The sequence below is a fragment of the Triticum dicoccoides genome, chromosome 3B, assembly GCF_002162155.2.
Source record: "Triticum dicoccoides isolate Atlit2015 ecotype Zavitan chromosome 3B, WEW_v2.0, whole genome shotgun sequence".
Lineage (NCBI taxonomy): Eukaryota > Viridiplantae > Streptophyta > Magnoliopsida > Poales > Poaceae > Triticum > Triticum dicoccoides.
Genome location: NC_041385.1, coordinates 598381228 through 598393939, shown reverse-complemented (window position 1 = coordinate 598393939; position 12712 = coordinate 598381228).

The following is a 12712-nucleotide window of genomic DNA, read 5'->3' as shown; positions in this document are numbered from 1 at the left end:
AGTCTGGGGCCCCTCCAGCACCTTTAGTACCGGTTCGTGGCACGAACCGGTACTAAAGGTTGTCGTACATAAACCATTCGTCCACCCGGGCTCGCTCTGTTCTTCCCCTTTCCCCTCTCCTCCTCTGTTCTTCCCCTCTCTTCCTCGAGCTCATCACACATTTTGCCCAAAATTTGTTAGGATTTGAAGGCCCCCATCCATTCAAATGATCACAAAGGTTAGCAACTTTGTCCTTTCATCTCTCATTGCTAAATTAGCTCTTGTAATGCTTTGTATAGTGATTAATTTGTGAGTTTAGTAATTTGGGGGGAATTATATGTGCTAGTATTTGATTTATATGCAATTTGAGGTCAAAAATAACACTTAGTTTGCATATGTAGGTGTGGTTTACTTAGTGCCTTCTAAATCTTCGTCGTAACCACCGTCGATCGCCCGCACCGTCCCGTCGCCGGCACCACCTTGTGGTGAGGCTCTTGTTCATGAATGTTTTACATTACCAAATTGATGTTTGTGTGATTTGGATATATAGTTACTCGTATAATTATCTTACCCGTATGTTGTTTGTTATATATAGTGCCATGGTTTTGATATCCGTCCCCGTCGAGCCTCGTCCTTTTTATGATTCGGATGTGGGATATTCTCTTTTAAAACTAGTTGTTGCATTTCATGTTTATGACAAATTATGCCCATCAAGTTGACATAGATATTTTTATCTAGGAGGTATGTGAACCGGAAATTCCAACCGATCCTATTGTCGAGAGGTTAAATTTAGTTGAAAGAGAAAACGGGTATTTGAAAGAAAAATTGAAAAGAATTGAGGGGAAGAAGATGGAATTGGAGTTGCATGTTGTCGATGTCGTCAATGATCACAAGATCAAGATGGAGAAAATGCGGTTGAAGATTAGAAAGATTAGAAAATATGTCATTGATAGTGTGGCTTGGTATCATTATGCTATTGGATCAATTGTTACCTTAGTTGTGATCTTGATCGCATTTGTTGTTGCATTTAAATTGTTTAGCTAGAGAGTTACTTGTATGTTGCATTTAATTAAGTGTTGTATATGAATTTTATGTATGAACTTGTATTAATTTGGTCTATTCGGTGTTGTGTAATGAAGATGAGCCGACAATGGATGTGTGATAACCGATGCTCTCCCGAGTCCATTAATGGTGTGCGTACTTTTCTGCTTGCCGCTGAGGCAAACAAGCGGGCGGATGGTTTTATGCCTTGTCCATGTGCTGGCTGTAAGAATGTCACAATTACTCTACGTCAAGAACCATTCATGTTCACCTATTTGAGTCCGGTTGCATGCCCCGCTATAATGTTTGGACCAAGAACGGAGAAAGAGGAGTTATGATGGAAGACAATGAAGAAGAAAAGGACGACGACAGCTATCCTGGCCATGGGTTCCCTGAATACGATGATACAACAATGGGGGAAGAAGCTGAGCCGGCAATGCGGGAAGAAGCTGAAGAAGAGGCATCAGATGAGCCCGCTAATGATCTAGGTCGGGCCATTGCCGATGCAAAGAGAAACTGCGCAAGTGATTTGGAGAAGAAGAAGTTGCAGCGCATGTTAGAGGATCACAAGAAATTGTTGTACCCGAATTGCGAAGCTGACAAAAAAAGTTGGGCACCACACTGGAATTGCTGCAATGGAAGGCAGAGAATGGTGTATCTGACAAAGGATTTGGAAAGTTGCTGGTAATGATAAAGAATATGCTTTCAAAGGACAACGAATTGCCCGAGAGTACGTATGTGCTACGTCATTAGCTAGCGTTGGTTTTCCCCGAAGAGGAGAGGGTGATGCAGCAAAGTGTAGCGTAAGTATTTCTCTCAGTTTTGAGAACCAAGGTATCAATCCAGTAGGAGGCTCCTCAAAAGTCACACGCACCTACACAAACAAACTGAGAACTCGCAACCAACGCAATAAAGGGGTTGTCAATCCCTTCACGGTCACTTACGAAAGTGAGGTCTGATAGAGATAGTATGATAAGATAAATATATTTTTGGTATTTTGTGATATAGATGCAGAAAAGTAAAGATGCAAATAAAAGTAGATTGAAAGCAAATATGATAAGAGATAGACCCGGGGGCCATAGGTTTCACTAGAGGCTTCTCTCGAGAACATAAGTATTATGGTGGGTGAACAAATTACTGTCGAGCAATTGATAAAAAAGTGAATAATTATGACGTTATCTAGGGATGATCATGTATATAGGCATCATGTCTATAACAAGTAGACCGACTCCTGCCTGCATCTACTACTATTACTCCACACATCAACCGCTATCCAGCATGCATCTAGAGTATTAAGTTCATAAGAATAGAGCAATGCATTAAGCAAGATGACATGATGTAGAGGGATAAACTCATGCAATATGATATAAACCCCATCTTGTTATCCTCGATGGCAACAATACAATACGTGTCTTGTAACCCTTTCTGTCACTGGGTAAGATCACCGCAAGATTGAACCCAAAGCTAAACACTTCTTCCATGGCAAGAAAGATCAATGTAGTAGGCCAAACCAAACTGATAAGTTGAAGAGACTTGTAAAGATAACTCAATCATACATAAAAGAATTCAGAGAAGATTCCAATATTATTCATAGATAAACTTGATCATAAACCCACAATTCATCGGATCTCGACAAACACACCGCAAAAAGAGATTACATCGAATAGATCTCCACAAGAGAGGGGGAGAACACTGTATTAAGATCCAAAAAGAAAGAAGAAGCCATCTAGCTAATAACTATGGACCCGTAGGTCTGTGGTAAACTACTCACAACTCATCGGAGAGGCTATGGTGTTGATGTAGAAACCCTCCATGATCGATTGCCCCTCCGGCAGAGTGTCGGCGAAGGCTCCAAGATGGGATCTCGCGGATACAGAAGGTTACGGCGGTGGAAACTGTGTTTCGTGGTGCTCCTGAATGTTTTCGGGGTCCGTGGACATATATAGGAGGAAGAAGTACGTCGGTGGACGCCCTAGGGGGACGCCCTCCTATCTCGTGGGGCCCTCGGAGCTTTCTTGACTTGCACTCCAGGCTCTCCGGATCAGATTTGTTCCAAAAATAACGCTCCCGAAGATTTCATTCCGTTTGGACTCCGTTTGATATTCCTTTTCTTCGAAATACTGAAATAGGCAAAGAAATAGCAATATGGGCTGGGCCTCCGGTTAGTAGGTTAGTCCCAAAAATAATATAAATGTGTAGAATAAAGCCCATAAACATCCAAAAGGGGTAATATAATAGCATGGAACAATCAAAAATTATAGACACGTTGGAGACGTATCAGTATGAAGCAAAGAAGGTTGTCTGCCCTGTAGGGTTAGAGGCGTAGAAGATACATGCATGCCCTAATGACTGCATCCTCTACCGCGATGAGTACGAGGATTTGAACGCTTGCCTGGTATGTGGTGCATCGCATTATAAGATCAGTCGCGATGACCCTGGTGATGTCGAGGGCGAGCGCCCCAGGAAGAAGATTGCTGCCAAGGTTATGTGGTATGCTCCTATAATACCATGATTGAAATGTTTGTTCCAAAACAAAGAGCATGCGAAGGCGATGCGGTGGCACGGAGAAGACTGTAAGAAAGACGGAAAGTTGAGAGTACCCGTTGACGGTTCGCAGTGGAGAAAAATCAAGAGAAAGTACAGGAAGGAGTTTGCAGGTGACCCAAGGAACGTATGGTTTGGTCTAAGCGCGGATGGCATTAATCCTTTTGTGGAGCAGAGCAGCAACCATAGCACCTGGCCTGTGACTCTATGTTTGTATAACCTTCCTCCTTAGTTGTGTATGAAGCGGAAGTTCATTATGATGCCAGTGCTCATCCAAGGCCCTAAGCAACCCGGCAATGACATTGATGTGTACCTAAGGCCATTAGTTGAAGACCTATTACAGGTGTGGAATGAAATAGGTGTACGTGCGTGTGATGAGCACGGACAGGAAGAATTTGACCTAAAGGCATTGCTGTTCGTGACCATCAATGATTGGCATGCTCTCAGTAACCTTTCAGGACAGACAAACAAGGGATACCGTGGATGCACGCACTGTTTGGATGATACCGATAGTATATATTTGGATAGTTGTAGGAAGATTGTGTACCTAGGACATCGTCGATTTCTTCCGAGTAGGCATCCTGTAAGAAAGAAAGGCAAGCATTTCAAAGGTGAGGCGGGTCACCGGACGAAGCCTCGCCACCGTACTGGTGCTGATGTACATGATATGGTCAAGGATTTGAAGGTAATCTTTGTAAAGGGTCCTAGCAGACAACCTATTCCGAATGACACTGACGGACGCGCACCCACATGGAAGAAGAAATCTATATTTTGGGACCTGCCATATTGAAAAGACCTAGAGGTCCGCTCCACAATCGACGTGATGCACGTGACGAAGAATCTTTGCGTGACCCTGCTTGACTTCTTGGGCATGTATGGGAAGACAAAAGATACACCAGAGGCACGGGAGGACCAGCAACATATGCACGGAAAAGACGACATACATCAGGGTCAGGCTAGCTACGCTCTTACCAAAGAAGAGAAGGAAATCTTCTTTGAATGCCTGCTCAGCATGAAGGTACCGTCTGGCTTCTCATCGAATATAAAGGGAATAATAAATATGGCAGAGAAAAAGTTCCAGAACCTAAAGTCTCATGACTGCCACGTGATTATGACGCAACTGCTTCTGGTTGCATTGAGGGGGCTTCTACCGGAAAACGTTCGATTAGCCATTGTGAAGCTATGTGCATTCCTCAATGCAATCTCTCAGAAGGTAATCGATCCAGAAATCATACCAAGGTTACAGAATGATTTGGTTCAATGTCTTGTCAGTTTTGAGTTGGTGTTCCCACCATCCTTCTTCAACATCATGACGCACGTCCTAGTATACCTTTGTGAAGAGATTAACGTTTTGGGTCCTGTATTTCTATACAATATGTTCCTCTTTGAGAGGTTCATGGGAGTCTTGAAGAAATATGTTCATAACCGTGCTAGTCCAGAAGGAAGCATCTCGAAGGGCCATGAAAATGAGGAGGTCATTGAGTTTTGTATTGACTTTATTCCTGACCTTAAGCCGATTGGTGTTCCTGAATCACGGAATACGGGCAGACTGGATGGAAAAGGCACGCTAGGAGGGGATCAAATAATATGTATGAACGGGCATTCTCTTACTGAAGCACACTACACAGTTCTACAGAATTCCACCTTGGTGGCTCCGTATATGGAGGAACACAAGAATTTTCTACACTCCAAACACCCGGAGAAGTCTGACGACTGGATTACACGTGAAAAAATGAGGACTTTCGCCGGTTGGTTGCAGAAATGTGTCATGCATGATGGCGATATTGAAGATGACCTGTACTCATTGTCCCAGTTACCATCTTCGAATATAATGACTTTCAAAGGGTACCAGATAAATGGGAATACATTTTGCACGATCGCCTAAGATAAGAAGAGCACCAACCAAAACAGTGGTGTCCGCTTTGATGCAACAACCAACACGGGAAATGAAACATATTATGGTTACATAGAGGACATATGGGAACTTAACTATGGAGGTGGTTTGAAGGTCCCTTTGTTTAGGTGCAAATGGGTCACTATGACATGAGGCGGGGTAACGGAAGACCCGCAGTTCGGAATGACAACAGTGGATCTCAATAATCTTGCGCATGCAGACGAATCATTTGTCCTATCCAATGATCTGGCGCAGGTTTTTATGTGAAAGACATGTCTACCAGGCCGAGAAAAATAAAAGATAACAAAGCGAATGGATCATACGATGAGCCAAAGCACCACATGGTTCTTTCAGGGAAAAGAAACATCGTGGGAGTGGATAACAAGACAGACATGTCAGAAGATTATGAAAAGTTTGATGAAATTGCTCCATTCACAGTGAATATTGACCCGAGCATCAAGTTAAATGATAAAGATTTTCCATGGCTACGGCGCAAAGGGACACACGCTAAGAAAAAGTTTCACACCCAAAGATCTGGGATGTGATCGGCTTCACTATCATCACTTTCTTCTGTGTTTCACAACCAGGAGGGAATCTCTGTAATAGTTAGGGTAGTTATGTGTTTTGGCATTTGAAACGCGAAGAAATTTTATGTGCAAACAAATTCTTTCATGCATTTACTGATTTTTTTAGCTAAATGACCCTAAAATTGAAAAGCATTTTGAATGAACTCAGGAAAGGTTGAAAGTTGGCATGGTATCATAATTTCACCCACATAGCATGTGCAAAAAAGTAGAGAGGATTACGGCAAAAACTGGATGCACTTTGTGTACAAAATGGACAATCTCTTTCGAAGTATCAGAGTTTTGGACGAAAACTCATCTGTTACAACGGCATTTCATTTTTTAAATAACCTAAACATTACCAAATTGAATATAATGATAAAACACACTAATATTAAACATAAGAAAAAAGAATCACTGAAAAATCTATTTTCAAAGTTAAGTTATTCACAAACTAGTGATTCACACAAATTTCAAATAATTCAAAATTTAAACTAATTTGAAAACTACCGGCACTAACAGAAAGTTTGTAATTTTTTATACTTAAAGCAAAAATATTCACAAAGAAACTCTAAATACAGAAAAAACAACTCAAAATTAATAAAACAAAAATAAATATAGCAAAAAAATTGAAGCAAAAAAATTAAGAAAATAAAAAAGCACGCCTACTGGGCCAGAGCGGCTTGCATACGACTAGAAACACAACATTTTGTTGGGCCAGGATGCAGGCCCGCAAAGGCCTAGTAGGCCCATAGGACAGCGGAGAACAGGTAGGCCCAGTAGGCCTGCTTTGGAGAGGAGCTCGAGAGAGCTACCGCACTGGGGCTTATAAACGAGTGCGGATGCCCCTCGGCTAGCGAGGTGGGACTAAACTTGCGCACCGCCTGAAGCCAGCGCACCCCCTTTAGTACCGGGTGGTGGCTCCAACCGGTACTGAAGGACCCTCCTTTAGTACCGTTTGGAACCACCATCCGGTACTAAAGGGTGGGCGCTTCCCGCCGCTTGGCCTGGCCAAAACAGACCTTTAGTACCGGTTGGTGGCTCCAACAGGTACTAAAGGTCCATCCTATATATACAACACTTGAAAAAAACTCAGTTTCCCTCTGTTTCTTCCTCTCCGTCGATGACACGCCGCCTGCCCCGATCGACGCCGTCGCCGCCCTGGCCGTCCCCGTCCCTTGTCGCCACCCCTGTCGCCGTCGCCGCCCTGGCCATCCCCGTCCCCATCGTCCCCGTCACCGCGCCCCGCCCCGTCGCCGCCCCGCCCGTTATCGTCACCCCGTCGTCGTCGCCCCGTCCCGTCGCCTCGTCGTCGCCCCGTCCCATCGCCTCGTCGTCGCCGCCCCGTCGTCGCCTCACCGGTGAGCTCATGCCCCGGCCGCCATGTCCACACACACACACACACACACACACATTAGTTTTTTTGTTATAAATTTTAGTTATAGAATTTTTTCTGTTTTTTAGTTATAGAAATATCTATAGAAATCTTAGAATTTTTTTTGTTTTTTAGTTATAGAAATATTAGAAATGTTAGTTATATAGAAATGGTATAATTTTTTTTTCTGTTTTTTAGTTATAGAAATATTTATAGAAATGTTAGCAATTTTTCTGTTTTTTAGTTAAGAAATATTAGAAATGTTATAGAAATATTAGTTATATAATCAGAAATGTTAGAAATTTTAGAATTAGTTTTAGTTAGATGAATTAGATTAATGTCAAATTGTTAGAATTTGCATATAGAATTTTAGTTATCACAATCCAATCGTTTAAAAAATGTTACTTTTTACGGGCATATAGTATTTGTTCTCGATGATATGCCCGGCCCGCATCCTCGCCGTCGACCCGTTCGCGATGACGTCCTTCTTCAGAGGACCCATGTCCGAGATTGGGCTCCGCCGGGCTGGCACTGGGAGGTGCTACCTGAAGGGGCGCGCCGCTTGGTGAGGAACCCGACCTCGGGTCCCGTCGTCGACCCTGATCTCCTTTGGTGGCGTTCGCGTGGGCCACATTCGGTGCAGAGGGAGCCGGCCCTGCCGGAGGTGGTGCATCGTTGTGTCAGGGAGGAGGACGATCACGTCCATCGCTACATGGCTACTATGGACGTCAGGTTCTCCAATACTTGGCAGGTTCTTTGGGCAGATGATCGGAGATATGATCCTGTGATGGTTCCTTCTCTTTGGGTGTCCACCGCCCGTGCCCCAGGAACCGCGAGTGGCCTAGATTCTTCTGTAGTACTCGATCTTATTAGGTACCAGTGATGTATTCGATATATAATATTCGAGACGATGTATTCGAGATTATATATATTATTCGAGACGATGATGTATTCGAGATTATATATTATGTACTATATGATTCAGTTTTTCCTTATTGATTGCATCCATGCATTGTAATTTGAATACTAAATTATTTTATATTTCTTCTATATTAGTTAAGTAAAAGCTATGGCGGACAATACCGGCAGAGAGAGAAGAGGAATTGTTCGACATCATACGCAGCCCTCGCAGGCTAGATGATCTGAATGAAGCAGATGATGGCTCCCAATATCTGAATAATACCGGAGAGGGTGATGAAAAGATATTCGATCTCGACGATCGAGCTAATGAAGTCATGAACTATGATTGTGATTATGATGACACAGACAATGTTTATGATGATGACACAGACAATGCTGATCTTCAAATAACAAAGACTACCGGCGAGGTATATTTATATAAGCAGGAATCTGGTGATCATCACATGTTTTTTTATTGGAAGATATATTAACGAATCGATTTTTCTTCTTTCAGCCCTCCGGATCAAGCAAATCTGCTTCTACAGACAGCTGGACAAAGCGAGGCCATGGCAGAAAGTTGAAGGAGGGTGTAAAGTACAACATCGACTCCGTCAAACCTAGTGGCGAACCCCTCACGCCTAAGAACATTGCGAACAAGTGGACTCGTCCGTGCGAAGTTCTTGTGAAGGACCAACTCCCGATCTCCATTCAAGAATGGAAAGAGCCAAAAACTAAACGTCCAGGTGTTACTTGGGTCGACGACAAAGCAAAAAAAATCTTTGGGAATCTCTGATGGAACATTTCACCCTACCAGATTATTTCACTGAAGCAGATGTGGAGAAAGTCAAGGGCGCCGCTCTTAAGAAGATGACAATTGCATTCAACACCCACAAGAAAACTGTATGGGCCAACTACCTCGCTGCAGAAAGGAAGACTCCATAATTCATGGGAACACTGGAGAAGCAAAGAGAACACTGGGCCGATTTCATGAAATTCAAGGAATCAGAATTATCTAAGGAACGGTCGGTAAAAAACAAGGCCAATGCCGCAAAAAAGACGCAGTTCCATAGGCTGGGTCCAGGTGTCTACACGGTGGGAATGCCTAAGTGGGATAAGTCTGAGCAAGAGATGGAGGATGCAGGGGTCACTCCGGTTACTAGGAGCTGGGCCCCCAGGTGCAGAACTTGGTTCTATGCGCATGGGGGGCGTTGGACCTGAAGACAGGCCTAATTTCACAGAAGGCAAGTCTAAAAGGAGCTGAACAAAAGATACTTGACGCAATAGAAGAAGCTCGAACGGGGGTGTTCACGCCCAACAGAGAGAACGACGAGCTTACGCGCGCCCTAGGAAATCCTGAACACCCGGGAAGAACACGAGGCAAGGGCGTTATTCCCTGGTATGAGGGCTTTTTGGAATGGAACGACGACTACAGGTCCCGTGCAAGAAAGAAGATGGAGGAGGAGAAGAAGAGGAAGCTGGAGTAGGAGCAAAAGAAGCAGGACGCAGAACGCCTTCAAGGCCTTGAAGCAAGGCACGCGGACTTAGCACTCAAATTCCAGCAGCAGCAGCAACATATCGACTCACTTAGCCAGGAAAGGGGGTCTCAGCAGCGACAGCAGCAAGCGGATGATCGTCCAGCATTGGATAGCACCGTCCCATCCATGCCGAGAAGCAGCGTTGGTTCTGCCCCGGGCGACACACTGCTGGATACATACCCTGTGACATCATAGAGAACACTAATTGTGAGCTACACTCCAAAATGAAGAACATATCCATGAAGGTGGCGGACGACGTTCCTTTTACAATTACCCCCGAAGCAACCTTCCATTGCATCCCGATTCCAGAGGGCTATGCTCGTGTCTTGGTTGATGAAGTGGAGGACCCATATTCGGGGCTACAGCTTGACATTCCTGGAGGTGAAGACGAGCGCACACTGGGAGAGGCCATACATCGTATCATCCTATGGAGAAAGGATTGCATCATCTTTCGAAGTCCACCGACACCACGTCGTCTGCCGACTCCTCCTCGAAGTCCGCCACCGAGTCAGCAGACTCCCGCTCCACCAAGTCCACGAACGCGTGAGCCGACTCCTCCTCAAAGTCCGCCACCTCCTCCAAGTCCCCGAACGCGTGAGCAGACTCCTGCTTCAAGTCCGGCACAGCGTCAGGCCACTCCTACGGTTTCAAGTCCGACACAGCATCATGCCACTCCTCCTGCTTCAAGTCCGGCACAGCGTCAGCCACGTCAGCCGTCTCCGCCGTCTCAGCAATCGCAGAAGAGACACGCCGCAGCTATGGTGCGTAGCGGTACGAGTCGAGGTAGTACAGGAAGTATAGGCGGAGACAAGCGATATAAATATGGTCCAAGCCTCACTCCTTTTCCTCAAAGGCCTTACAACATGACCGAGGAGCAAAACACAACCATAGTGCAGGCCCAAGTGGACGCCCATTTTGGACCGAAACCGGCACCGCCGCCAAGGGAGAGAGTGCCTGAGGAAAAGATTGACCACTTCATTCGTATGGCTAGAGCACCAGCTCCCAAGCATGTTGACTCAGACTATGAGCGCCAAATCAGAAAGCTACATCGAGCACGGCTACATAAGGAAGCGAGCTCAAGCTCGAGCCAACAAGCAGCTCGCAAAAAATGCAGGAAAACCATTCCCCAGCTGGGAGAACAGGCGGCGCAATCGATCCCCCCGCTTGTTGTGCCAACAGCACATGAGAGTACGCGCGCCCAATATTATTGTGGGCAAACCGTTAACGTTCCCCAGCTGAGCGATGTGGTAATAACCGAGGAGCATATAATGCAGGCTGAAATGCTCAAGATCACTGTTGGACAACTCCTCGAAATCGAGCCCATGCCTCCGCTTAGAGAGGAGGAAATAAAACGGAAATATGTCCGGGGCCAACCTTTGGTCGAGCCAGACAAGGTCAAGAACCTCCCAACGAGAATGTATGAATTGCATCAATGGTACATGAACATTACCAAGATTTCCAATCGAGTGTCCCTCATGGTGAATGTCAAGGAGGAGCATTACTTCCATGAGAAAGCTCTGTCCATTGAGTATTCAGAACTATTTCAGTTATACAATCAAGACACACTCGACAAATCTATCGTCAGTTGCTATTGTCTGTAAGTGATTTCTTTCTGTAATTTAAGTCTCAAGCTAGCTGTAGTGATCATTTTGATCAATCATTACATGTAATTATCCTCACTACATTCTTTTCTGTGGTATTATATGCAGGATGAAGATGTATGAAATGAAAAAATCTGGACGCTATGGCATTGGGTTCATTGACCCAAATACCATTAATGAGTACACATGGAATCTTCCAATTTATCAAGCAAGTGTAGAGGAAAGCATGCTAGAGTTCTTCAAGCGCCTCAATACCAATGAAGATATACTACTTCTTTACAACTTCATGTGAGTCACACTGTCTTGTACTACAAATTCTGTTTTTGCTTACTAGCTAGCTAGATGTTAATAATTAAGTGTATAGAGTTTACGGTAGTTGATTAGTGTTATGCACATGCCCGCTTAATTAAGACATGCAAACGTGTGCGCATGCAGTTTTCACTGGATCTTGTTAGACATTAAAGTTGACAAAGAAACAGTTGAAGTACCGGACTCACTACTTAAAGAAGAAAAATACTACACCATCGTGAAGGGGGTAGTCAACAGGTAATTCAATCATTATTAACTATATCTCGGCCTATTTAGTTCGTCATTTCCTGATATGAACTATTTAATAACACCTTTATTAATTTTCTTTGCCGGCGGATAGGGCTTGGGCAAAGTTCATCAAGGAGACTCCAGGCAAATGGGCAAAAAAGCTATTTTGGTATCGACCAAAGGTAACTAATTAAGTAGTACTAGGCTACTAGCTAGCTAGCTATCTACCATCTCTTTAATTCTTGTTTCAATACCATTAATTAATTATCATGCTTGATTAATCATTATCTGATTCAATTCCATTCTCGTAAAGGCCCTGAAGCAGGCGCAGGGGAATGATTTGTGTGCATTCTACGTTTGCGAGAACATTCGCATGATGGCGTCCGAAAGGAGCAGATCTCAAAGACAGGAATGGGTACGTTTGTCAGAACACTATTCACACCATTATCGATATCTAGTCACACAACTAATACACATGCATATTGATCTCCTTCTTAACAGTTCAGAGAAGTGCGAGAGCAGCTCCTACGAGCGGACCGCATACTAGCACTTCAAGAGGAAATAGCGGGATTTTTACTCGACCAGGTCATAGATCCCAAAGGAGAATACTATTACCCGCTACCGCCCCCATGAACCACTTGTCATCGTGCTCCGAAGGCACCAAGGCAACATGTAGGAGAAATTGTATATGTATATACATGTATATGCGTGAATAATTAATGGTGTTGATTGTGAGACATTCG